Source organism: Leptonychotes weddellii, chromosome 7 (genome assembly GCF_054177405.1).
Source record: "Leptonychotes weddellii isolate Sample4059 chromosome 7, ASM5417740v2, whole genome shotgun sequence".
Taxonomy (NCBI): domain Eukaryota; kingdom Metazoa; phylum Chordata; class Mammalia; order Carnivora; family Phocidae; genus Leptonychotes; species Leptonychotes weddellii.
Window position 1 is genome coordinate 132,111,403 of NC_138375.1, and position 27,336 is coordinate 132,138,738.

Here is a 27,336-nt window from a genome sequence, read left to right on the forward strand (position 1 = left end):
ACTGAGCCACCCAGGCGCCCCCTCTGAGTGCTTTCTTCTGTTCTTGGTTTTAGCCTCCCTTACAATTAAAAAAAAAAAGCATAATTTTTTTCATTTGAAGATGTAGCTGATGCCAATTTCTGGTGGGATATAGGTCTGTAGTTTTCTTGCTGTGTGTTATGTTTGTCTGGTTTTTCTATTAGAGTAATAGCGGCCCAGAACATGAGTTCTGAAGTATACTCCCTCTCCTGTTTTCTGAAGTAGATTGTATAAGATTGGTGTTAATTGTTTGAATGTCTGTTAAAACACCCCAGTGAAACTATCCGGCTTAGAGATCCTATTTTTCCCATTCTTTTACTTTGCTCCTGCCTATGTCATTATGTCTGAGGTGAATTTCTTATACACAAGATACAGGTGGGTTATTATTCTTTTTTTTTTTTTTAATATTTTATTTATTTATTTGACAGAGAGAGAGACAGCGAGAGAGGGAACACAAGTGAGGGGAGTGGGAGAGGGAGAAGCAGGCTTCCCGCAGAGCAGGGAGCCGGATGCGGGGCTCGATCCCAGGACCCTGGGATCATGACCTGAGCCGAAGGCAGACGCTTAACGACTGAGCCACCCAGGCGCCCCCAGGTGGGTTATTATTCTTAAGCTACTCTTCCAAAGCTTTTCATTGGTGTGTTTAAACTACTTACATTTAAAGCAATTGTTGATACATTAGGGCTTAAACCTGCCACTTTGTTGTTTTCTGCACATTCACCCTCTCTTTCTCAGTCCTCTGTTTTCTTTTTTCTTCCCTTCCTTTCAGTGCCCTGAACATTTTTTTAGAGTTTATTTTGATTTATTGATAAAGTTTTTGAGTGTATCACTGAATAATTTTCTCAGTCATTTGCTCTAGGGCTTATCATATGTGTTTACACACATAAGTTGATCATAGCCTGCTAGTGTCAACATTTTATCATTTTGAGCGAAATGTAGAAAACTTACCTCTACTCAGGTTCCTTGATCTTTCCAATTTAGAAAATATAATATTCTGAAGTATTTTCTCTACATTCATTGAGCACCACATCAGATTATGCTATAATTTTTGTTTCAACCATAAGATATGATGAAGAAAACTGACGAGGTGAGGAACATTCTATTCTGTTTACTCATTCCATTGTTTTCCACCCCTTTCTGAGGGCCCTGGTTTCCTCTTTCATCATTTTTTTAAAAAGATTTTATTTATTTATTTGACAGAGAGAGAGAGCACAGGCAGGGGGAGGCAGAGGGAGAGGGAGAAGCAGACTTCCCGCTGAGCAGAGAGCCCGATGTGGGGCTCGATTCCAGGACCCTGAGCCAAAGGCAGATGCTTAATTGACTGAGCCACCCAGGTACCCCTGACATCATATTTTTTTATTTCTGGGGAGCTTCCTCTAGTCATTCTTTTTCTTTTCTTTTTTTCTAAGATTTTATTTATTTATTTATTTATTTATTTATTTATTTATTTATTTATTTATTTATTTTAAGTAATCTCTACACCCAATGTGGGGCTCGAACTCATCTGGACTGAGCCAGCCAGGCACCCCTAGCCATTCTTTAAGGGTAGGTCTGCTAGCAACAAATTCTCTTAGCTCTTCTTCATCTGAGAATGTCTCTATTTCCCCTTCATTTCGGAGGAACAATTGTACCAGATGTAGCCTTCTGAGTTGACAGTTTTTCTTTCATATGAGAAATCCACTGTTCATTGAATCACTTTTCCTTCATGGGGCAGTGCATCATTTCTCTTCAGCTGTTTTTAAGATTTTTTTCTCTGGGGGCACCTGGGTGGCTCAGTACGTTAAGCATCTGCCTTCAGCTCAGGTCATGATCCCAGAGTCTTGGGATTGAGCCCTGCCTCGGGTTCCCTGCTTGGTGGGGAGACTGCTTCTCCCTCTGCCCCTCACCCCACTCGTGCTCTCTCTCTCTCTCAAATAAATAAGTAAAATCTTTTAAAAAATATTTTTTTCCTCTGTTTTTGGTTTTCAAAATTTTAATTATGATGTGTCTTGATGTGGAGTTCTTTGGGTTTTCATATTTGGGGTTCTTTTCAGTTCTTGAATCTGTAGGTTTACGTCTTTCTCCAAGTTTGGAAAAACACCACAGCCATTATTTCTATGAACACCTTTTCAGTTGCACACACTTTCTCCCTATCCTCTGGGAGTTTTGTGACATGAATCCTTTATTATACCCACAGGTCCCTGAGGGTCTGTTCATTATTTTTTTCAATCTATTTTTTTTTTGCTGTTGCTCAGACTGAGTAAGCTCTTTTGGCGTTCAAGCTCCTTGAGTCTATCTGCTTTTTTTTTTTTTTTTTAAGATTTTATTTATTTACCTGATAGAGAGAGACACAGTGTGTGAGAGAGCACAAGCGGGGGAGTGGGAGAGGGAGAAGCAGGCTTCCCGCTGAGCAGGGAGCCTGATGCGGGGCTCGATCGTAGGACCCTGGGATCACGACCTGAGCCGAAGGCAGCCGCTTAACTGACTGAGCCACCTAGGCGCCCCTGATTCTATCTGCTTTCATTTCCACTCTTCTACTAAGTGCATCCAGTGAATTTTTATTTTGGGTATTGTATATAAATCTGATTTATCTTAGTATTGGCTTGTGTCAATTGTCTTCTCTCATTTGGGTTGTGATTTTCCTTGTTCTGGGAATGACAGGTGATTTTCTATAGTACCCTTCTTATTTTGGTTATTGTGTGAGGGGACTCTTTTTTTTTTAAGATTTTATTTATTTATTTGAGAGAGAGAGAGACAGATTGTGACAGAGATAGTGAGAGAGAGCACAAGCAGGGAGGAGAGGGAGAAGCAGACACCCTCCTGAGCAGGGAGCCCGACGCAGGGCTCGACCCAGGACCCTGGGATCATGACCTGAGCCAAAGGCAGACGCTTAACCGACTGAGCCACCCGGGCGCCCCGTGTGAGGGACTGTTAATCACACTTAAATCTCCTGTGTCAGCAGGCAGTCACCCAACTTAGTATGCAGGTTGTATCTACTTTTGCAGGCTTTAGCTCTGACGACAGTTTCATTTTCTGAGCCCTTTCTGTGCCATTCTGGTTGGCTTTGTTCTTCTGGTGCTCCTGGGCCCCTGCTCAGTCAGTGCCAGCTAGGCTTTCCGAGGGCAGGAGGCACTTCTTGGGTTTGACTGGTGTTTCTGGGTGACTTGTTTGCAGGGCATGGGGGTGAACAGAAGCCACTGGACCTGATGTCTCCTAATGCCACTGGGTGGGGAGACAAAACTTCTCTGCTGTGCCATTGCATGGGACCCCCCAGTCCCTGGTTGTAGGGTGGGGTCCAGAATTCCCCGAGGTTTTGCTGCTGCCCCCGCAGCCTCAGGTGGATGGCACCATCGCCAGTGCCCCGGTTTGGAGTGAGAGCCAGAGTGGTTGGTGCAGAGGCTAGATTTTGAGGTTTTAAGCCAGTTTTTCTGCTTTCCCCACTGCTAGATTCGTTTTTGTTGTCTGGAGTCAAGGTCAGTTACTACTCCAATATTTGCTTTCCACTGGCCAAATTTGTATTGCTACTTCTCTCTGTCCTCCCCATCTTTTTTTTTTTTGGTGGTGTTGTTGTTGTTTTAAAGATTTTGTTAATTTATTTGAGAAATAGAGTGAGCAAGAGAGCACACGCGAGCAGGGGCAGAGGGCGAGGGAGAAGCAGACTCCCTTCTGAGCAAGGAGCCCGATGTGGGGCTCGATCCCAGGACCCTGGAATCATGACCTGAGCCGAAGGCAGACGCTTAACTAACCGAGCCACCAGGCGCCCTTGTCCTCCCCATTTTTGTGCTGTGGGCTTATTTACCTGTCCTCAGCCTGTCACCATGACATTCGTGGGATTTCGTGGGAATGAGCAGCTCGGATGGGTGTACTCTATCCTAAATGGAAGCCTTTCTTACAGTGTTTAATCTCCTACATATCTATGGTCACATCTTCTTGCTCATTCCTAATACCGCCTATTTCTGTTTCTAGCTTTTGTTTTTCCCTCTTGAAGACATACTTGTCAGAGTTTTGCCCATTTTATTGGTATTCAGAAAATATTGAGGCCACTCTTGTTTTCTTATTTCATTAATTTCTTTTTTAAGTTTACTAATTTCCTCCTACTATTCTGTTGTATTGTTTTATTATTTATGTTCTTTCTAGAAGTGAATGCTTAGCTCATTTCTTTTTCTTTTTTTTCTTTATTTTATAAAGTTACCCAAGACTATGCTTTTTTTCTATAAGTTCTCCTTTGGGCTATAGGCAATGGCTCTTAATATACGATATTATCATTGATAATACTTTATAAATTAATGTTTTACTTTATGTTTCTTCTTTAAAAAATAGTTACTTATGAAATTTTAAAAATTCTGGATGGCTCTGGAATTCTGGTAGATGTGGGGGGTAGGGGTGAGGCAGGAAGAAGCTCTCCTTTTGTAGTTAATTTCTCAGCTATTGCTTCACGGTAAGAAAATTCTCTGTATAATTTCTACATTTTAGAATTTTACTGAGGTGTTCTTTATGGCTGAATAAAACAAGTGTGGTAAATGTTCCACGAGTATTTGAAGGCAGTGATCATTCTATGAGAGATTCTTACACTTGTCTATAGAAGATAAGAAAAAGAATTTTCATTGCAACTCTTTAAAAAAAAACTAATATTTCCTTAGTGCTTATTTTGTGCCGTGCACTATTCCAGGGTTTTTCAAGTTTGGCATGACTGATATTTTGGGCCGGGGTAATTCTTTGTGTGGGAGGCAGTGTAGGATAAGTTTAGCAACATCTCTGGGCTCTACCCACTAGATGCCAGTAATAGCCGTGGCCTCCTTACCCAAGTTACAATGACCAAAAATGTCTCCAGACATGGCCAAATGTCCCCGGGGAACAAAATTGCCCTTGATTGAGATCCCCTGCTGGTTCACCTTTATGAATGCATTGAATCGTCATCACAAGTCTATGTGGTAGGTTCTACTGTTCCCTGCTTTCCAGATAACTATCTGTAAACCGAGAAAGTGTCTGTAAACTGAAGCCCAGTGAGGTTCAGGGTAACTTTCCAAAGGCACAGGGCAGTTACGCATTATTGGTAACTGAAAAACCAAAACAAAGCAAAACAGAATCAACCCAAGTGTCGTTCAATAAGTTGGGGGATAGGCATACGATGGAACTTCGAAAAATGTAACTCCTTGATTTATTTACAATGAACAAATCTCAAAAACTATGCTGAGAGGAAAAAGCAAGTTGCAGCAATCTTTTAGGTGAAGATAGAGTATGCATTATTGAATGTTACTGCTCAGGATTCTAGATTTTTCCTTTCTGTTCCCTTACCCATTCCCAGAATTGTCCCAGTGTCTCCAGGAATCCATGCGGGCTTCTGCCTCTCCATCTCTCCCTGTCAGGAAATTGGCTTTCCTCAAGTGTCGGGTGGCTCTCGTTCTTCCATTCACATATAGGGGAAGAAGCAACCAGGATATTGGGGGGTAGGGCTTGCTGGCTGGCAGCCATCATCACGGGGCTGACTTTGTCCCTGGAGACCAGGGTTGCAGAAAGCAGCTTCTGGCCTAGGCACCCAAACTCCCTCTGGGCTGGGTGGCCTTGGGGACCCCAGGAGATACTGCTGCAGCTCAATTCACCCACTCCCTATTCCTCTGTAGAAACCTTTAGTTGTGGACACCCCCGTTTTCTTTGTATTAGGGGATCATAGGGCCTTTACTCCTCTACTTTCATGTTAATAGGGTCTTGGGAAAAGAGCAGACACCCAGCCAATGCACACTGCTAAGTCAGTTGCCACTCAAGTATCTGCTTTCTGGCTTCTGAAATACTATTACTCTTGTTCCCTCGTCTGTTCTCCTCATGCATGTAGATTTCTATATATATATATATATACATATGCCAGTTGTTAAAATGCTGAAATGCGTCCCCCCCCCTCTGGTTGGTAAATAGATGCTGCCCTGCACCTCCAAGTGTCCCCCACAGCTCTTGCCCCTTCCCTGAGGCCCCCAGGCACCCCTAATGATCCAGAAACTGATGGGGTAAGATCTGGCTTAGCAGGGAGGGCTCTCCAGAGCCCACCCCAGCTCCGGGCCCAGACTCTGCCCTGGGGGGTGGGGGTGGGGTCATGGTCTTCTTTCCTTTGACTATTCTGTGCGGCACCTTTGCCTGGGAGGGCAAGTAGCCACATGCCTTGGCTGATCCTGAAGTCCTCCCCTCTAGTTCCCTGGGTGATTTTGCCTACCAACCAGATTTACAAGCCATTGGCCTGCATGACAGGGCTGGGGTTCAGACAGACCTGGGATCTAACCCTGACTCCTCCACCCTCCAGGTGTGTGATGTTGGATCCGTCACCTCCACTCTCTGAGTTTCTCTTTCACCATCAGTGACGTGGAGAGGAGGATCCCTCGTGGAGAGGGTTGTTGGAGATATTGAAAGAGGTTCTGTAGCAAGCCGATCCTGAGGCTAAGGGGATTCGCTGGGAGCCTTCCTTTAGGAGCACCATGTAACTCCCCCGAAGGCCTCCAGGTGGGGCCATTGACAGCAGTGACCCAGAGCAGCGGCCGCGCTCAGCCTGGGCATCCCCATCATCCGAGTCAGTTTTGTATGTTGTTTTGTCTTTTAAAATAATGGCTCCCCCAGGGAGACAGAATCAGAATCTCGGGAGCTGTGGCTAGGATTTTAGCCCACACGCTGAAAATCTGAGACCACTGCTTTAGAGCACTGGGAGTCAGGGCCTCCCTCCCTCCCTTCCTCTGGAGTGGGGCCTCATCCTTGGCTCTTCCTTGCTTTGGCCCACCATCAGACATGCCCCCCTGGGATTGATGGGATGATTTCTGCTTCCTCATCCCCCAAGCCTACTGTTAGAGTCCATTTCCCGGCTTGGATCTTGGCAGTCCATCCAGAGTCTGCTCCGTGGCATCCCCCAGCCCCATGCACAGCGTCAGCGGTGAGAAGCACCTTGGACCCTGCAGCCTGCCTTGGCTGTAGGGTGGAGGCCTGGACCCACCCTCCCCCTGTTGTCTACTTCGGCGAAGGTGACTGGATAAGTCATCCTGATCGTGGAACATTCGATTTCTCCTGGGAACACCCATCAGCAACAGGAACCAAAGGAATACTGGTTGAGGAAGTGGCTGCAACCATCTAGGTTAGAGACAGTGGGACTTGGTAGGAGGGGAACTCTGGGGACAGATTCGGGAAGTATGCAGGATGCAGAGTGGGAGGGGAGGGAGGGAAGAAGCGCCTAGAAACACCACAGCTTCCAACTGTGCTCCCCAGACCAGCAGCAGCCCCAGCACCTGGGGGCTTATCAGAAACGCAGAATATCTGGCCTCCCCGTCCTGCTGAGTCAGACCTGCTGTTTAACAAGACCTCCAGGTGATTTATATGTACCTTGCAGCCTGGTACAGCCCTGGTCTAACTAGGTTTCTGGCTGTTAGGACATCACCCCTCAGAGAGGATGCAGGAGGAACGGGAGCAGACCGTGGGAGAGACCACGTAAGTTTCATTTGGGGCCATGGGATGTGGGGGTGCCTGAGGACACCTAGGCGCACTGTCTGGGGGCAGCCGGGCATGTGCCTGAGGCTGGGGGCGGGAGGTGCAGGTGTGGGAGCCAGGAGCACCCCTGTGATGGCTCAAGTCCCAAGTGCAGATGCAGCTCCCTCGGGGAGGGTGTCTGGGTGGCCCAGCCAATTATGTGATGGAGTGGACTTCAACTCAGCTCTTCCGACTCTGGGATGAGAGCCAGGATGTTCAGACAAGTGTCCTTGGTGCCACGAGGACTCTCGGGCTTGTGTCATCTGCCCAGGGCTCCTCTTCTGAGTAGCCAAACCCTTGAGACATCTTGCCCACCTGCCCTCTCCCCCCACACCTTGACTGGCCCCTCACACCTGTTTTGCAACATCTACCCCACGGAGCTCACGGCTTTCTCCCCACTGTGCCCCGAGGCCGCTGCTGTCTGAGCGCCCCCTTAGTGGATGCAGGCTGTACTTGGGCATTTCTGCTTCCTCATCCCCCAAGCATACTTGATTCCACACTCCAAATCCATCCACTTCCTGTTCCCTCTCAAGAACATCATCTTGAACCAGAGGACTGCCGTGACCTCGCCCAGGTATCCTGGAGTGTTGTGTGGACCTCTCCAATCCCCTCCGCCCACAGCAGCCAGAGCGGGTTTCCCAAAGGCAAACCGGTTACCACACACGTCTGCTAGGAGTCTCCTGGTGGCTTCCCATGGCTCTAAGAACAAAGTCACACCTGCCACCAGGTCCTTGGTGTGTGGGATGCCGGGCCCAGCAACCTGTCCCACTCGGCCTGGGCCACTCCCCACTGTGTCCTGAGACAGTCCCAGGCCATCCTTCTGCTCGGGGATGCCTGCAGATCATAGTAGCCTCCTTCCCTGCATCCCCAGCTCAGAGACGCCTCGCCTCTTAGCTCTGCTGTCGACACACTGAGCCTCTCCTTCATCACAGATGTGAGAGTTACCGTCGTGTTTCTGGCCCTGCCCCTGGTTGTCGGCTGTCTGCCCCCACATCTGTCAGTGAGGGCGGCCCACCACGTACTTGTGTCTCGGCTGGTGTCCGGTGACTGGCCAACCTGCTCCAGGATCCTGAGGAATTCAGGACATACTTTCTGGCATCTCCCCGGCCCCACTCTCGGTAGACGGGGTGCCAACGAGATCACCTTTTCCAGCACCCATGGGCTCAGGGCCCAGGTCCAAAGGCTGACTCAGAATTCTATTCCCTGCCAAAGCTATGGCTTCTGAGGCGGGCAGAGGTTCAACCCAGGAGAGACTCGTCGGCAGGGTCAACAGTGAGTTGAGACTGGACCGCGCTTATGGAGAGGGGAGAGACTGAGGTGTCCCAACGGGGGTCATGGAACATGCCTGGAAGGGGTTCTGGGATGTCAACGCCAAGGGTGATGAGGCTGGGCCCAGATAGCCTCAGAGGCCTCTGAGCTAGATCTAGGCAGTGCTCCTTGGGCCGTCCACTCTGGCCCTGCTGCCTTGCCCCCTGACCAACCCTGCCCTCTGGCCCAGTCCACAGCCAGGCTCCGCCCCCCCGACCTGCTGCACCCCCATCTGAGCCCACGTCGGCTTCTCTGCCCTGACGGCCGGCAAACTCTGGGATTCTCAGATGCCATTTTCCAGGTCAGTAATGACACCTGCCCCCGAGGTCGGCCCTTTCCCATCCAGGGCCCATCCAGCCCCTCCTCCCACCCTAGGCTGCTCCCAGTCAGCTCCCACCTGCCTGGCCCTTCACGTGCCTTATCCATTCTCTGAGCTCCGGTTTTCTTGTCTGTAAACTGGGGTGAGGGCATCTCCTCTCTGACCATGAGTGCGAAACGCTTCCCCCACCTTCCCCACTTTAGATCTTCTGGGTCAGCGGGGAGGACAGCTGCTGGGGCTGACCTGTGACCAGAAAATGGTCCCCACTGGCCCTGAAATTTGACAGGAGACATGCCTTTCTCCTTGCACAACAGCTGGGGGGGGAGGGTGCGGCCGTTTTTGTTGCCTCCATTCCTGTCTTGAAGGCACAGCCCCAGGACACCTCTCCGTCACTCCTCTCAGCCCACCTCCGGATCTCCGGGAAAGGCAGAATGTGTCAGTTGGCTGTGGGCACCACCCAGGGCTTCCCAGCTGTGGCTGGTGCAGAAGGAGCGAGACAGGAGGAACAGCCCACTCCACCCTTGCTCTCTGGCATCTGGAAAGCCCTGGGGAATTCCAAGATCATCGTGGGCTCCAGGCAGAGCAGCCACACCCTGTCTTCCCAACACCACACTGGCCTTGCCCACAAGCACCCTCAGCTGCGCCCCATTCTCTCAGCCCCAGGCCCATATTTGTCCCCTGGAAAGCCTCCCTGATGACCCCAAACCCCAGGGCTCTCTCCTCCTCTGAGGACCATGTTCCAATTATCTGTGCCATTTAAGTATAGCACCTGCAAAGGATAACATCGATTATGCAAAACTCCATTCATTGATTCGGTGCTTTGTGGGGTGTGGGGTCCCCCCGTATGCCTGGCCCAGTGGTCAGGGCTAGGTGGCTGCCATGAGCCCCTTCCCCACCTCCCTACACACAGGCTGGTAGGCCTGGTGTGCTCTGAGGGACCCTCCAGGGCCTCCCGCTCTCAGGGCCTCCCGTTCTCAGGAACAGGTCAGGGACACTCGTGAGCAACCTTGTTGGCCTATGTGGGGCTGAGGGAAGCATTTCAGAACTCTCAACCCTCCAGTCTTACTCCCCTGGGAGTGCATTAGGCCTGAAATATAGAATTTTTAAGCTTGAGCAGGATGCTGATCAGCCGGGGAAGCCAAGAGGAATGCTGCCTCTCCCAGCTCCGCCGAGAGGCAAGAGGCAGGGCAGAGAAAGCTCCCGAACGCCCTCTGCCGGTGGCCTCTCATGGACCAGTGTACATCGCACTGAAAATGAACAGGTAGGTGGGCATTTGGTTTGCACAGACCAATCCTGCCTGCAGCTGCCTATCTGGGGACCACACCCTGGCCCCGGGGAAATTCTCCAAGCTCAGTGTCACTTTAGGGGAACTGCCCGGGAGGCCCGTTGGCCCCCTCACATTACAGCAATGCGCTCAGCCTGCAAAGCATCCTTCCATAGCTGTCCTCACCCCAGTGCAGGCAGGTAAGCAGGATTACGGCCCCTCACGTTGAGATCAGCGAGGTTGAGGCTGAATTCTCCAGTATCACGTGGCAGGCATGTCTCTCCCTGTCCTGCTGCCCCCTATTGCCTCTTCCAGCTGGGGAAGGTGAGGACGGTCCCCTGGCAAGACTTGATTGGCTCCGTCTGGTCCCTACAAAGGAACAAAGCTGGTGCGCTGGGGCCGAGGCAAGTGCTGGTGAGGTTCTGTAGCCCAGATGGCGCACCTGGAGGCCAGGTGCAGCCCCGTAACCAGATCTGGGCGGTCTGTTGGCAGCGGGAAGGTGGGGGGTGCCAACGGGTGACAGAAGAGTTTGCGGCAGATGCAGGCATCTTTTGGTGAGGCATTAGCTCTTTCTGCCCACCCAGCATCCACTCCCTCTTAGGGCATCTCCCTGGCCCCACTCTCGGTAGACGGGGTCCCAGCGAGATCACCTTTTCCAGCACCCATGGGCTCAGGGCCCAGGTCCAAAGGCTGACTCAGAGAATTCTATTCCCTGCCAAAGCTATGGCTTCTGAGGCGGGCAGAGGTTCAACCCAGGAGGAAAAGTCCCACCGTTCAGGGACTTTTGTAGGGACTGTTTCCCGTGGGCTTGCTAAGCTGGGCACGGGAAATCTCAATGCTCGGGCCTGCTTGCATGTGAAGCCAGGGCCGAGTGGGGAGAGGGCAGGATGGCGAGGAGATGCACAGGCCTGGGGATAGCCTATCAGCCACCGACCAGGGAGGCCTGCTGTCTACCCGCTGGGTTTCATCTACCCCAAGCAATGAATGCCCTTTGCCTTGGGTCCAGTCTGTGCCCCTGCCCAGAAGAGCCCAGCAAGGCTCAGGGCCCAGTGGGCTGAGGCCAGAGCTTGGATGTCCTGCAGGAAAGGAGCATGGCTATGCGAATCCACAGGAGAAGTTTGAGGTGGAGGCTGAGTGCACAGAAAGGCAGCCTCGGAAGTGTTTGTGTGCAAGGGGGAGGGGATAGAAGGGGCATCAGGGGCCTGAGCCAAGAAATGAAGGAGTTTGCAGATGGTACCAGGAGCCCTGAGCAGGGTCCAGGAGATGTCCAGGGAGTCTTCACAGAGTTGGGTTCTAGGGTCTCCCCCTCCTGCTGATGCCCAGATCTGCCTCTGGTACTTTCCTGAATAAATCAGCTTTCTCAGGGTCTATAGGACTACTCTTTCAACAAAGACTCAGGCTCACCCCATCCCTGGGAGGTAGTGGATGCAGAAGCCCGATTAGACCTGACCCTGCCTTTCAGGCCCAGAATGGGAGGAGGCAGGCAGGCCTGGTCCTCATGCCAGGTGCCTAGCACTCCTGTGTCCCCAGGCAGCAAGGCCTGCTTAGCCCAGACATGTGCAGGGGCCAACAATCCCGTGATGAGCACCAATTTCTACCCTCCTGCTGCAGAGGGGACAGTCTCAGCCTCAAGGAGGTCCAGGCTAAAGGCAGATGTGGAGGCCCGGAAATGTGAAATGTCCAGATGGGCCTGGAGTGGAAGGAGCCACAGAGGGACCCCGGGCTCCAGGGCTGGGGGTCGTGGCCCACTCAGGATCTGGGGAGGATGCTGAGCGCAAGCTGTGACTACCCCCCGAACCCCCCTCCAGTTTGCCTGAGGCTGCTCAGCAATCCCTCAGGCCGGCCTAGGCTGCCCCAGGGGCCTCACCCACCTGGTCCAGGATTCTGGGGAACTGGGCTGCAAATGACCTTGGTATCCAGCTGTGCCAACAGGCTGATGTCTGCTCTGGGGCCGGTCTGGGTGGCCCCCAGCTTGTCAGATAACCAAAAACAACACCCTGAGGGGACATGGAGGTCTTCGGGGCTGCTGGCTTTGGGTTCAACCCCCAGATGACTCCTCCCTAGGCCCCTGCTGGTCCCCTCCACCAGCCAGCCAACAGAGCAGCCTGGACACCAGGCCACAACTTCCCGGAAGAGATGCCCCGTGGCTGCTATAACAAATGATCACAAACCGGGGACTTAAAAAAACACATTTCTTCTCTTACAGTTCTGAAAGCCAGAAGCCTGAAATCAGTCTCACTGGGCTGAAGTCAAAGCGTTGGCAAGGCTGGGTCCCTCTGGATGCTCCAAGAGTGAATCTGTTCCTTGCCCCCACCACCCCCCCCAGCTTCTGGTGGCCACAGGCATCCATCCCTTGGCTTGTGGCCACGTTGCTGCAATCTCTGCCTCAGTGGTCCCGTCACCTCTTCCTCTTCTGTGTCTAAGCTCCCTCTGCCCCATATGCTTATAAAGTCACTCAAAGATAATTTCCCCATGTTAAGATCCTTAATCGAATCACATCTGCCAAGACTCTTTCCATATAAGGCAACGTTAATAGGCTCTAGGGATTAGGATCTGGGTATCTTTGGGGGCAATTACTCAGCCTCCTACCCTCCCCTCTGTGTGGGGATCCCTGGTCCTAGAGCTGGGGGTTCCCTCAGCACAGCGGGCATTAAAGGTTGGGCCTAGGAGGAGGCAGCTCCCTGGGACACACCCACCCTCCAGTTGGGGGTGACCAAGGTCTCCACCCCACATGCTGCCTGAGAGGCCCCCCGAAGCAAGGTGAACCACAGCTGCAGCTCCAGGCGGAGTAGCTTCCTGGTGAGGGGCCGAGACACATTGGCTCCACTTGATGCAAAGCTTTGAAGAATCGCCCTCACTCTCCCAGTCCCATGGGGCAGCTGTTAGAGAAGCAGACTCCCGGGTCCAGGAATCTGGGTCTCTCACAAGCTCCCAGGGGACTCAGGTGCTGATGAAGTCAGAGGACTGTTGGGGTGTAGTTCACCTCTACTGACAAGCGAAGGGTTCCCCTGAAGATCATTGTCCTGGGGGTTGCTTGTGTTCAGAGAGATTTCTTTCTCACCTCTGCAGGTCAGGAACTTGGGGGTCCTGTGAGCTTTGGGGTGGGGGCAGGAGGGTGAGTCTAACAGAACCTCCCCAGGACCAGGTGAGCAGCAGTGTCCACACTTTGACAGGTAAGCCTGGAAAGAGAAGCATCTGTGAGAGCAGAGCCCCTGGAGCTCACCAGAGATAAGGTAGAAAGGCCTCCACAGCACCCCCAAAGACAGGGTCTGACCGCTGTCAAGGTGACTTCTCCCATCCCCGGCAACCCTGTTGCTGGAAAGTGGTCTTCTGAAAAGAAGGTGCATTGACCACGTTATGGCCTCGGGGGCCACCCCAAAGGATACTCAACCTTCCTTTCGGATTGGTTGCTTAGCAAGCCCAGATGCTTCCCATGGTCCCACAAATATCACTGAAGGGCCCACCCCAGGCCACACACTTGGGACACGTTTGTGAACAAAGTAGAGAGCTCTACAGCCCCTGGAGCTAGGCTTCTAGGGGGTGGGTGTTTAGGATTGAGCTCCTCTGTGTCTTCACCGGAGCCGCAGGGATGAAAGCCCACCTCTCGAGCAGGACAAAGCAAGGGCAGAGGACCGGGAGGGATACCACTCATTAACTTTTGTTCCTACCTGTCCTCCCTTCGCCAGGGTGGAGTCTGCTCCCATGTGCACGGGGGCTTGTCTGGAGCACTCTGAGCCCTAACATGAGACCATCCTCCCCACCATGACCCCATCCGCAGCTGGTCCCAAGACAGCTTTCTGTCCATGAGAGAGGAATGTCTCAGAACAGGTGTCCAGAAATCCATGTGGCTTTACCACTGACTCCTGCAAGGGGCCAGCTAGGTGGCTATCCACTGCTTCTATGGGCACAGCCCCCGCCCTTCCCTTACTGCCCACCTCTCGTCCCCAGTGCCCATACTGGCTTCTGTCCCTGGGAGGGGAGGAGTAAGTGGAAGGAGCCTTCCCAATAGGGCACATGCCTTGAAGCCCAAGGAGAATTTACTAGCTCAGGGTGTGGCGTTCCTAGACCCCCAGCCCCAGGAGACACCACTCAGGGCATCTCCTTTCTTTCTTTCTTTTTTTTTTTTAAAGATTTTATTTATTTATTTGATGGAGAGAGACACAGCGAGAGAGGGAACACAAGCAGGGGGAGTGGGAGAAGCAGGCTCCACGCAAAGCAGGGAGCCCGATGTGGGACTCGATCCCAGGACCCTGGGATCATGACCTGAGCCGAAGGCAGACGCTTAACCGACTGAGCCACCCAGGCGCCCCAGGGCATCTCCTTTCTTCCACGACACCCCCGCACCAAGTTTGTGCTATTCTCTTTCATTTGAGGAAATTCTCCTATACACACTGCTTCCTTCTGCCACAAGATCTGCATGCCTGCCGACCGCCCGCCGCGCACCAGGCGCCGTTCTAGGCACCGCTGGTACAGCTATCCGCAACTCGGACCAAAGCTCTGCCCCGGCGGGCTTGTATCCTAGCGCGGGGAGGGGGAGACGGGACGCACACAGGCATGGGAGCCAGGCGGCGGAGCGAGATGTGGAGAAACAGAAGGCCAGCTCCGTGGACCGTGAGCACCAGTTGCAGCACAGGTCCCATTGAGAAGGGGACACTTGAGCAGAGACCTAGGGAGAGCAAGAGAGGGAGCCATTCTGTCTGGGGAAGAGCCTTCTATGCAGAAGGAAGGCCAAGGGCAAGACCTAGAAGGGGGTCTGTTCTTAGCTATGCCCTTGAGTTACCCCAACCAGCCACAGATTTAGGCCTTTGACACCTGCTGTTTCAATCACAGTAGCCAGCCCTGGTCAGAGGGATCTGGAAGCATGCATGCAGGCGGAGGGGACGGGGAAGGGGGTGTGGCGGGACTTTGACTGGAGCCAGGTCAAATGGGAGCTCCTTTTACCCAGAGCATAGAGACCTGGCTTTGCCTCTGGTCCTGGAGCGGAGGCTGCCACGTCTCCACCCAGGGGAGAAGCTGGTCTGGGTGAATGAAGGCAACACACACTCAGAAGGCGACGGGGAGGAGGAGAGAGAGGGCAGTTGGCGTTCCTGTCATTGGCTTCTCCTTAAGCCTCCTCTGCTCTGTCCTTCCTAATTTGAGTTGGCTTCTGTATTTACATTTTTTTATTCTCCGTGTATTACGAGGTTTTGGCATCTTCGGGGGGAAAAAAATCTTCCTGGCTGGGGAGACTGACCCTCCTGGGGCTAGCCAATTCATGGAGATGGCAAAGGGCCCAGGCCAGAGCATGCCTTTGTTATGCAAACTGCAAACTAACTGTTCCAGAGCCTGTAGGTTCTCGACCTGGCCCACAAAGCCCAGGAGGCAAGGTTCATCTGCCTTAATCATCCCAGGCCAGGTGATCCACAACCAGGGACCACCCCTCTAGCTTAGAACCAAACCAGCCCATTCTAAACTGTTCACCATTTCCTGAGGACACCCCAAGAAAAGGCTCTGGCCCAGACCTTCCCCCCACTCTTGTCCTCTGCCTTCTGACCACACTGGTATCTTTTCCATGTGTCCTGCCTCCTGTCCCTAGAACCAGTGAGTATAATAAACTTTATTTTCCCGAGCCTCTCCTGGGACTCCTCTGTGGCTACCCCTGACCGACCATCACGTAAAAAAAATCCGTGAGACATCTTTCTCTCACTTCCCACCGGAAGTCCTTCCCTGACTCCCCGACATGTGAAACTCTTCCTTATTCTTTTAGATCCAGTTTCAGTGTCACCTTCTCTAAGAAGCCTCCTTCAAGTAGCCTCTGAGAAGGCTCCCTCTTTCCCCTGGGGTCCTGCAATCCACAGCTTAGTTGTCAAACGTCAGGCTTTGGGGGCAGAGATGCTCAACATTCGGTGTCACCCAGAGCCCAGAGCAACACGCCAGAGCACCAAGCAAGTCCAAGTTAGAGGAGATGCATCTGGGAGGGAGCTGGTATAGCCCTTTAGAGAAGAGTCTGGCAAAATGTGGCAAGAAGTTCCAAAAGGGTACACCATTGTCCTAATACTTTCATTTCTAGGAATCTGGCCTTTGGAAGTAATCTTTAAAAATAAAAAAATTTCTGCCTAGAAGTGCTCATCACAGTGCTATTTGTTTTAAATTTATTGTTGGTCATCAAAGGTATGCATGCATTCAGAGTAGAGACGTAAGAAACTGTACAAGAATTATATCAAGAATAGCAGTCCTTCCATGTCCTGGTCAAATTTTCTAGTTGATTCTGTAGGCATTAACGTTCATATCTTTAAATAGGATATTTATATTGCTACTTCTGGACTGTTTCATTTTAAGTTCTTTATTGCATTTCCACAGTGCAAGATGAAAATTTAGCTCACGTCCCTTCTTTCTCTCTCCCCAGCCCCCATACCCACTTATAATCCCTCATCTTCCCCATATATGCAGCTTTATTGTCATTCTGGCTAGATTGCTCTTCAGGAGTTATATCATTATGTCTATGTAAATGGTATTCACAGATGAACATGTGGTGCCATAATTACTTTTCCTTTTCTAGAACAGCCTTTTGTTTGCACTAGCGGTAATGACTGCCATCTATTTCTCTACATACTCATCACTCATTTCATCCCTAAGCTTTTTTTCCACTTAGGTAAATCTCCTTTTGACTGTGTAAAAAACATATTAAATGTGTTTGCATCCTGAACTTCTTGAGAGCTCTCTCCTGGAGCCTCCAGGCCCGCTCCAGTCTGGACAGGTGCCCCTGTACCTGGCAAGTGGCTTTGACCATCATCCTGGGTCCACCTCTGCTCACTCCTGGGCTGGAGCATCGTCTTAGATCCTATGTTGTTCTCTTTCCTGATCGTTTCCCTTGTGCTATCAGCACATTCTATAGCAGCTTCTAGAAACCAGAAGCATGGGAGGACTTGCATGCCTGAAATGTCTTTAATTTTCTCTTACACATGATTGATAACTTTGTTGGATATAGATATCTAATTTGGGGATAGATTTTCCCCCATTACTGTGATGGTGTCTGTTTCCTTCCCAGAGTCATTATCAAGACAACTGAAGCCATTCTAATTGATTGTCTTTTTTTTTTTTTTTAACAGAATCTGTTTTTTTCTTTCTTCTTGTCTGGGATCTTATAAAATATGTGCTCTTATTCAGTATGCTAAAATTTCATTGTGATGTATTTTGGTGTTGGTGTATTTTCATAAATTATGCAGAGTACCTGATGAGGGAGGTGTGTTATTTTTCTGGAGACTCGTGTTTCTGGGAAATTTATTCAATTATTTCTTTGGTCTCTCTTTCTCCTTTGTTTTCTCTTTCTGAAATTCCTGTTATTCAAACGTTAGACTTCTTGGGCTGGATTATGTATTTAAATTTTTTCCTTGTATTTTCCATCCCTTTGTTGAACTTTATATTTCTGGGATCAAATTTTTCTTTTCTTTCTTTTTTTTTAAGATTTTATTTATTTATACGTCAGAGAGAAAGAGAACAAGCAGGGGGAGTGGCAGGCAGAGGGAGAAGCAGGCTCCATGATGAGCAAGGAGCCCGATGTGTGACTCGATCCCAGGACCCTGGGATCATGACCTGAGCCGAAGGCAGACGCTTCACTGACTGAGCCACCCAGGCGTCCCAAATTTTTATTTTCTAAAAGCAAGAGTTTTTTTCCTCTGAAAAATGGTTTCCCACCTTTTTAAAATACAAAATTCTGTTCTTGGATCATGGATGAGGATATTAATAATGGTTCCTTTTTTAAAGTTTTTCTTTCCATGCATGGTTTCTGCCTCCTTCAAGTTACTTATTTGCTTGTTAGTTTTGGTATCCTGACTTAGTATAGGAAAATTTACTCACATGTGTGGTGGTCCCTGAGTTTCCAATCACATTTAAAATGGGAAAAGTATAATGGAGGATTATTAGTTCCAGGCATGACAAAAAGCAGGTATTGGATTTATCTTCCTCCCCTAGACAACTATCACATTGTAGAAGAGATATGAAGTGACCTTCGAACACAGGAAAACATGGTAGGCTCTACATCCATCCCAACCTTCTGTCTGGAAGCAGCTTCCAAACCACAAACCGTTGCTGAAACAGGGGCCACTGTTTTATTGGGTGGATAAATGGGAATTTGGGTTTAGAGCTGCTACCCTAGCTAGAATCTGTGGGGGCAGAATAACAGAGAGGAGGGAGGTGGGCAGAGAAGAACACATAGAAATTTGCATAGTGGTCCCTTTGAGTCTTCAGCCAAAGACTGAGCTGGCATCCTGAGAGTACGACTCTGTGAGGCCACTTGGAGAACAATAATTAGGAAACTGAGCTGTATTGAGATTCCTGAGGTATACAGTATTGGAAGGATTTGCAATTCCAAACAGCCAAAAGAAAAGGAACTGGATGGGACACCACAAAGATAAACAAAACACAATACTTTTTAAAGGAAAACAACATAAGCTAGTCCCACAATAATGTAGCATAACAATGTCCAGCATATTATCAAAATTTACTAGGCATAAGAAGCCCATAAAAAGAGGGAGGAAAAGTCAACAGAAGCCAACTCAAATATGACAAAGACGCTGGGATTGGCAAACAAAGTAATCACAAAAAATTCAAGGAAAAGATGGGGTCCCACTACAGAAATGAAAATATGAAAAAGGGAAAAAGATTAAAATTCTAGAACTAAAAAATGAAATACCTGAAGTTAAAAATTCACAGAATGGGTTCAATAGGAAAACAAACAGTAGAGAAGAAAGGATTAGTAAACTTGAAGTAAACTTGAAGGAAGGTTAATAAAAACTACCCAAACTTCTGTACACAGAGAAAAACAAAAGAGTAGAGCTTCAGTGACCTGAAGCTAGCATTCTTAAGATGTACGTAAGTAGAGTTTTAGAAGGAGAGTTGTATTGGGGCAAAGTATTTGAAGGAATAATGGCCAAATTTTTTCTAATTTTTTTCCCAGTTTTATTGAGCTATAATACACATATAACATTGTATTAGCTTTTTAGGTGTACTATGTGATGATCTGGTATATGTATATATTGCAGAATGGTCACCACAGAAGTCTAGTTAATATCTGTCACCCTACGTAGTTATAACTTTCTTCTCATCAAGAGAACTTTTAAGATTTACTCTTAGTAACTTCCAAATGTAAGATACAGTATTGTTAACTTTAGTCACCATGCTGTACATTACATCCCCAGGACTTATTTCTCTTATAACTGGAAGTTTGTATCTTTTGACCATCTTCACCCATTTTGCCCACCCTTCACTTCTGCAATGATCAATCTGTTCTTGGTATCTCTAGGTTTGGGCTTTTTAATATTCCAAATATAAGTGACATCATACAGTTAATCTTCATGTTTTTTTAAAAAACCGTTTAAAAAAAACTCATGTTTTTTTACTTCTGTATATCCAAAGACCATATATTTAAAGCACATAGTTGGATCTTGCTTTATTCAGTTTGACAAGCCCTGCATTTCATTCGAGTGTTTAGTTCATTTACATTCACTGATATAGTGTATACATTGTATATATTGTAAATCATCTTTCTATTCACTTTCCATTTGTCCAATGTATTCTTTGTTTCTTTTTTCTTCCTTTCCTGCCTTCTTTTGGACTAGTAGTGTAAACTTTTTTAGAAGTTCCATTTTATCTCTTTTATTAGATTTTTAGCTGCGCCTCTTTATTTTAAACTTTTGGTTGTTGTTCTAAAGATTACAATAGTCATCTTCAACTTATTACAGGCCACCTTGAATTACTGTTACACTTTTTCATATATAATTCAAGAAACTTAAAATAGTATACTTTTACTCTCTTCTATACTTTATATTATTGTTATTACATTTGAAAAAAACTCACATATGTTGTAAACTCCACATTATATTGTTTTTTTTACTTGTTTGAAACAGTCAATTGTCTTAAAAAAATAAAGAACCTAGGAAGGAACTAGAGTGGCTAGACAAAGTAAATTTCGGGACAAGGACTATTACCAGAGATGGAGACATTTCATAATGATAAATCTTCAATTCATCAGGAAGATATAATATTTATAAATGTGTATACACTTAATAAGAGAGCTTTCAACATTTAGGAAGCAAAAACTGACAGATCTAATGGAGAATTAGACAAATCCACAATTATAGTTAGGAATTTTTACTCTCTCCCTCAGTAATTGATATAAACAAAAGTAGACAAAAAAAATCAATAAGAAACGAATACTTTTAACATTACTATCAACCAACTTAATCTGATATTTATAGAACACTATACTAAACAATCTTGGAATATAAACTCTTTTCAAGTGTACATGTAACATTCATCAAAGTAGACCACTTGTTGGTCAATAAAACATATCTTACCAAATGCAAAATGATTGAAATCATACAGTACATGTTCTCTGGCCATAGTGGAACTAAATTAGAACTCAAAAACAAAAAACAATCTGGAAAATTCTTAAATATTTTAAATTGATCAGAACACTTCCAAATAATGAATGGGTCAAAGAAAGAATGTTGTGGTAAATCAGAAGGTATTTAAACGGAATGCTAGCAAAACAAAACAAAACAAAACAAAAATATTAATATCTGTGGAATGCAGCTACAACAGAGCTTAGAAGGAAATTTGTAGCATTTGTAGGGGTTCAAGGCAGACCCCCTCCCTCCCAAATGTGCCACTTTGACACGTGGATTATTTTGAGTTGAGGGCGCTTGAGACCCTGCAAGCTCAAGAGAAACTTTTATCCTCCTTTAATCACACAGAAGAATCTAAATTGGGGGTCTTTCCCAGAATAAGAGTTATTGACAAAGGTAAATTTTATCTGAGTGACCCATCTGTATGGTAGGGCAAACATCTAATTACCAAAAACCTGCTCTTCTTATCGTCCTGTGAAGTACATTCCTTTCCATCTAGGTCCCAGATCCCTATCCCCTTTTCCTTAGTTCAGAATGACATATATACCTCATTTTGCCTGTCTTTGGAATTTCTATGTCTACGTGGATTCCCTGTGTGTATGCCTATTAAATTTGGTTTTCTCCTGTTTGTCTGACTCATACCAATTTATTTCTTAGTCCAGCTGGAAGATCTTTAAGGGGACAGGAATTCTTGCTCCCGGACACTTAAAATAGGCTACACGCCCAGCATGGAGCCCAATGCAGGGCTTGAACTCATGATTCTGAGATCAAGACCTGAGCTGAGATCAAGAGTTGGACGCCCAACAGACTGAGCTATCCACACATCCCTCTCCCCAACACTTTAAATTATTATATTGTACAAGAGTGAAAGCTTAAAATCAATTTTGTAAGTTTCTGTCCGCAAAAGTTAGGTGGAAAAAAAGAGCAATAATTTAGAAGGAAAAGGAGCTCATCACTGGCCCAGAAGCCAATAAAACAGCAAATATATAAACAATAGAGGAAATCAACAGATCAGCCTATGACAGAGGAGGGGTCCCAATGGCCAAATGTGGCCACATGTGGGAACATTTGAGAAACAAACAATGGGTTATAACCCACATGGTCAAATAAATATCCAGGAATCTGATATAAGTATTTAAATATTTAAATATATAATTAAATGGGGGAAGCTCTTTCTTATAGCAGTGTTCTAATTCATAAATGTAGAAGGAATGATGGAGATAGAAAATCACTACTTGGCAAGCACTGCTCTAAAAATTGTTGCAGGAAAGGAACCATTAATGGTTGCTAAAAATTAGTAATCTAGAAGTCTCCCCCAACAGGATGCCCATTAATTACAAAGATGAAAATAGTTACTTTATAGTGGAGAAAATTGGCAGACACCACCTGAACCAAGTGACCAAGGTTGACATCAGCAGTGATGAGACAGGTCAACAGCATGTACCTCTTGGTAGGGTGCACTGGGAAGGACACGGCAACTGCTAGTCCATGTAGCTTCTTGTCCACCCCACACTCCCACAGAAGTATTCGTGGTTGCCAGAGATGACATCAAAGTGCCTTTGTGTATCAGTCAGGATCTGATCAGAGAAGCAGAACTTGCAGGCGATTACAGGGATTTATTGGAGGAGTTGGACCTTATGCAATGTGGGAGCTGGTTAAAGAAGCTATGTGAACTTTTGCTTCTGTGCCTGCTGCCGGAGCCTGAAGTCAGCAGAGCGGGCAGTCAGAAGACAATGTTTGGGTGTGAAGAGGGGGAAACAAAGACAAGCTGGGACTTGTAGGCTTGAACTGGAGCCTATGAGAACAGACTGGAACCCATGTTGAACTATCACAGTCTTCAAGCCTCCAGCTTTGACAATGAAAGTGACCTCCTGGAGAAGCAGGTGAGCTGAACATGTACCTGGCCCAGGAGCCTGAGAAGCCAAAGGAGGATCTGGCAGCAGCCGCTGCCTACACCAACCAAGTGGGCCAGCGGGGAAGTGTGCTGTGTGGGCCCCAACGGAGCATTGCATTAAAGAATATGTTGCCTGCTCCACGTCCACCTCCACAGTCTCCTGTGAAATGTCTCTGTGGCCCATGTGGACCTGGAACTATGCAGGGACAGGAACTCTGGGAAACAGTTCTAGCTCAGCTAACCTGACACAATGCAAATCCACCACACTTCAACACAGAAAAGCCACTGCCTTGATTTCCCTCCAGGCACTCGGGGGTCCTGGTCTTCATGCCAATTCACAGCTCTCTGGGTCCAGGCACAGTCACACAGACTGGGGGATTCACAGTAAAGAGGGCCCATCACCAATTCCCCATGCACTGCATTCCACTTGTATCTTGACTTCATATCTTCCAAGGAAACACTCTAAGGAAGGCAACCCCAGGTCATTTTTCCAGTCAGGCTTACTTCTGTGAAGAAAGGGTCCAGACCTGCTGTTAACCTTTTCTCATGAACATGTTCCCTCTTTTTGTGTCCTCTGGAAGGGTTAGTGAGATGGTTGCAATGTCTTCCTTAAATGTTTGGGACATCTCATCAGCAAAGCCATCTACGCTTTCAGTGTTTTTGTAGGAAGGTCTTAAGTTATGCGTTAAATTGCTTTAATATTTAAATTCTTCAGATTTTCTGTCTTCCTCATTCTATTTTGCTAGGTTGCTTTTTTTTTCCCCCAGCAATCTATCTATTATGTCTATATTTTCCAATTTATTGTCATAAATTTTATATAACATCTGATGATATTTTTAATGTCTAAGGAATATGAGATCCTGTCATTTGTGACAATGTGGACGAATTGGAGGAAATTATGCTAAGTGAAATAAGTCAGATACAGAGAGAAAAATACTGCATGAACTCGCTGATATGTGGAATCTAAAAAAATCGAAAATATAGAGGAAGAGAGTCCGATGGTGGTTATCAGGGACAAGGAAGTGGGGGGAAATGAGGAGATATTAGTTAAAAGGTACCAAATTACAGTTACATATGATGAATGAGTCTAGAGAGCTAATGTACTGCATGGTGTTTATAGTTAACACTGGAAAATTGCTCAAAGTAGATATCAGGTACTCTCACCACACACACAAAATGGTAGCCATGTGAGGAGAGGTTAATGAGCTTGACTGTAGTAATCATTTCACTATGTGTATGTACATCAAAATGTCATATTGTTTACCTTAAGCACACACAATTTTTATTTCAAAAAAAGAATACACAGTGACATTTTCTTTTTCATTACAGGTTATTTGTGTCTCCTCCCTTTTTCCCCCTTAATATCATTGGGGGTTTATCAATGTCATAATCTCCAAATAGCTATATTTTGAGTTTCCAAATTCTCACTATGTGTATGTTTCTTTTACATTCGTGCATTTCTTGTTCCTATCAGTATAATTTCCTGCCTTCTATTTTATTTGAGTTTAATTTGCTATGTTTTGCAGTTTTAAAGTCATACTTATTTTAATTTCAGTGGGATGTCCATATGGAGCAGAGGTCTATTGTGTAAATTCAATCTACCGTCTTTAACTAAAAAACCAGAATTATTTATATATAAAAGTAGGAAATACATAATTACTCAGTCTTAGGCCTAACTCAAGCTCACAAATATGTTCTCCTATGTTTTCATCTAGAAGTTTTATAGTTTGCATTTTACATTTAGGTCTCTGATCTATTTTTTTGTTAATTTATGTATAAGGTGTGAGGTATATGTTGGGGTTTTTGCCTTTCCATATATATGTCCAATTTTTCCAGCAACATTTGTTAAAGGAATTATCCACTTTTCACTGAATTACCTTCACACATTTATCAAAAATTAGTTCTCCATATATGTGAGTCTAACTTCTCAACTATTCTGTTCCACTGATCTATTTCTCTATTATGTGAACATCATACAATTTTGATCAGATAGCTTTATAAAAAGTATTAAAATCAGGTAGCGTTAGTCTTCTAATTTTGTTTATTTTTTTCAATGTTATGTTGGCTATTTTAGATGCTTTTTAATTTTTATGTAAATTTTAGAAAGAGCTTATCAACTTCTGCAAAAAAGCCTGCTAGATTTTAATTGGGATTGCATTGAATCTATAGTTTAATTTGAGGAGAATTACTATATTAATTTGAAATAAGTCATTGCTAATATACAGGAATAAAATTGACTTTTGTACTTTTATCTTGTATCCTGAAAACTTATTAAATTCATTTATTAGTTCCAGTAGCATTTTGTAGATTCCACTAGATTTTTACATAGACCATCAAGTGGACTAAGAATCAAGAGTATTCCTTCCTTTCCAGTCTGGCTTGATTTCATTTTTTTTTTCTTGCCTTATTGAACTTGCTGGAAGCTCCATAAAAAGAAACTGAAATTTAAAAACTAACACTTTTAATGGCAACAAAAAAATGAAATTTGAATAAATAAAACAAAAGATGCATAATATCTGTACAAAGAAAACAATAATACATTGCTGAGAGAAATTTCTGAAGACCTAAATAAACGGGAACATATACTTTGTTCGTGCATTGGAAGAGTCGGTATTGTTAAGATGTCAATTTTCCCCAAGATGATCTATTCATTCAGGGTCCCTTAGTCTTGCCAGGTATTCCCCCAACCAGAGGGAAAGGCTCCTTACCCAGGAGGTCCCCTATCAGCTGGTCCAGCAACACTCTACCCAGTCTTCAACCTAACAAGTTCATCTCCCTGGTAGCCCATGAAAATACTCAAACAAGCCAATCACATCCTTCTGTAGGAAGCAAAGGTCACTCCACCCTCTTGTCACTACAAACCCTGCCTCCCACAGCCCCTGCAGGTTCACTCCACTCCTGAGTGCAATCTCCATGTGGCCCTGCGTGGCATATGGTGTCCTCTTCCCCTGGGCTATGAGTATATGTGACTAATAAATGGCTATCTCATCTGTCCAGTGTCAGGGTTGCATGTTCAGCCATCTCATACCATCCCTCCCTCAACAAAAGGTGAGTAAGAGGCAATCAGAACAAACGGCTAAAGTGAAAAAGACTGACCATACCAAGTGTTGGCAGATATGGGAAGACCCTGGAACTCTCAAAACTATTGGTAGAAATCTAAAACGGTACCATAATTTTGGAAAACAGCTTGGCAGTTTCTTAAGAAGTAAAATATGGGTGATATCACTGAAAATGATGGAGTGGGAAATTCTAGGGGGCTTATCCCTCTCTAAAAACTGAAAAACCTTGGCAAAAGTTGCCAGAAGCAAACTTATCAGAACTCTAGAAAACAGTCAAGGATTTATAGGAAGCAAGAGCTTAACTAAAAAGAAAGGCCACTGAAATGTGATAGGAGGGCTTTGTAGCTGCCAACTTACCCTTTTCCCAGTCCACATTCCCAGTGGGGTACTTGGGAGCAGAGTGGACTTTGTTCCCAAGAACTTGTGTTAGTTTTGTCCTGTCTGAGGTTTCCTGAAGGATCGATGCAAGGGGCTTGCCTTTGTTTTGCCAACTTGGAACCTTCTCAGGATGGAGATGTGGCTATACAGAGGATATTGCTCAAAGAATAAGCACCTGTCACCTGGGGTTGGTGGGGGGTGGGGTGGGGGTGGTTGGATAACAATTGAAGCAAAAAGTAAACAAGCCAGAAGCCTGGGAAGAAAAGCTAGGGGTTGAGATACACTGGGGACTAAAGGTTTTGAAAAGCTCCCACGTGTAATGAGGGATCTAGAAAGCCTTGTGCATGCCAGGGAAGGACATGTGCTCAGAAGAGGCCTGAGAAGACCCTAAGCTTTTACCGCTTGCTGACCTGTAGGTTTCAGAAAAGCAGTGAGTGAAGTCTCAGGCAGAGTTGAAAATGGCCTGGTTAAGCACCGAAGGTATGTCCCAGCACAGAGATAACCCGCAAAGACCTGAAAGGTATTTTGTTCCTTTTTTCTTGTTTTTTTTTTTCTCTCTTGGCTCATGGTATCTCAAGAAATCCCTATCAAGGTTTCCCTGATGACTAAACTAAAGGAAGAGAGACATTGGGGCCACATATCCCAAAGCATAGTCTTCATGGAAGTCATTTTTAAAAGTCACTACACAAGTAACTGCAACTCACAGCAAGCAATAATACACCCCGAGGAGATGTCAGAATCCGATTTCTAGGTTACAACAGCATAATATTTAAAATGCCCGGTGTTTAACAACAACAAAGTATTAGGCATGCAATGAAGCAAAAAGGTATGGCCTATTCACAGAAAAGAAAAATTAACAGAAAGTGTGACATGGGAATTACTAGACAAAGACTTTAACTTAACACTCTTTACCACACTCAAAGGAAAAAAAACAAACAAACCATGGACAGAGGATGAAAAGAAACCAGAAAAAGGATGTCTCAACAGAGAAAGAAATCAATCAGGAAATAGAAAATGTAAAGAGGAGCCAAACGGAACATTTGAAGAAGGCTATAGACTTGTGTTTGTGTCCCCCCACCCCAAATTCGTATGTTGAAATCAAATCCCCAATGTGGTAATATTTGGAGGTGGGCCTTGGAGGAAACTATTTGGAGGAGGAGGGCCTTCATGAATGGGATTAGTGTCTTTGTAAAAGAGACCCCAGGGAGTCTGTTTGCTCCTTCCACCATGAGAGATTA

The 27,336-nt window shown here is 46.4% G+C and overlaps 1 long non-coding RNA gene across 2 annotated transcripts; it reads left to right on the forward strand.

The window, feature by feature from the left end:
• The first annotated feature begins 6,335 nt into the window (after positions 1-6,335).
• Positions 6,336-12,830, forward strand: LOC145722772 (uncharacterized). Of its 2 annotated transcripts, XR_014147299.1 has the most exons (5): positions 6,336-7,102; positions 7,395-7,452; positions 8,990-9,100; positions 10,227-10,379; positions 12,589-12,830. It is a non-coding gene; the product is annotated as an uncharacterized LOC145722772 (long non-coding RNA). The 2 variants fall into 2 exon arrangements; XR_014147298.1 differs by having other exon boundaries at positions 8,990-10,379.
• Positions 12,831-27,336: the final 14,506 nt, after the last annotated feature.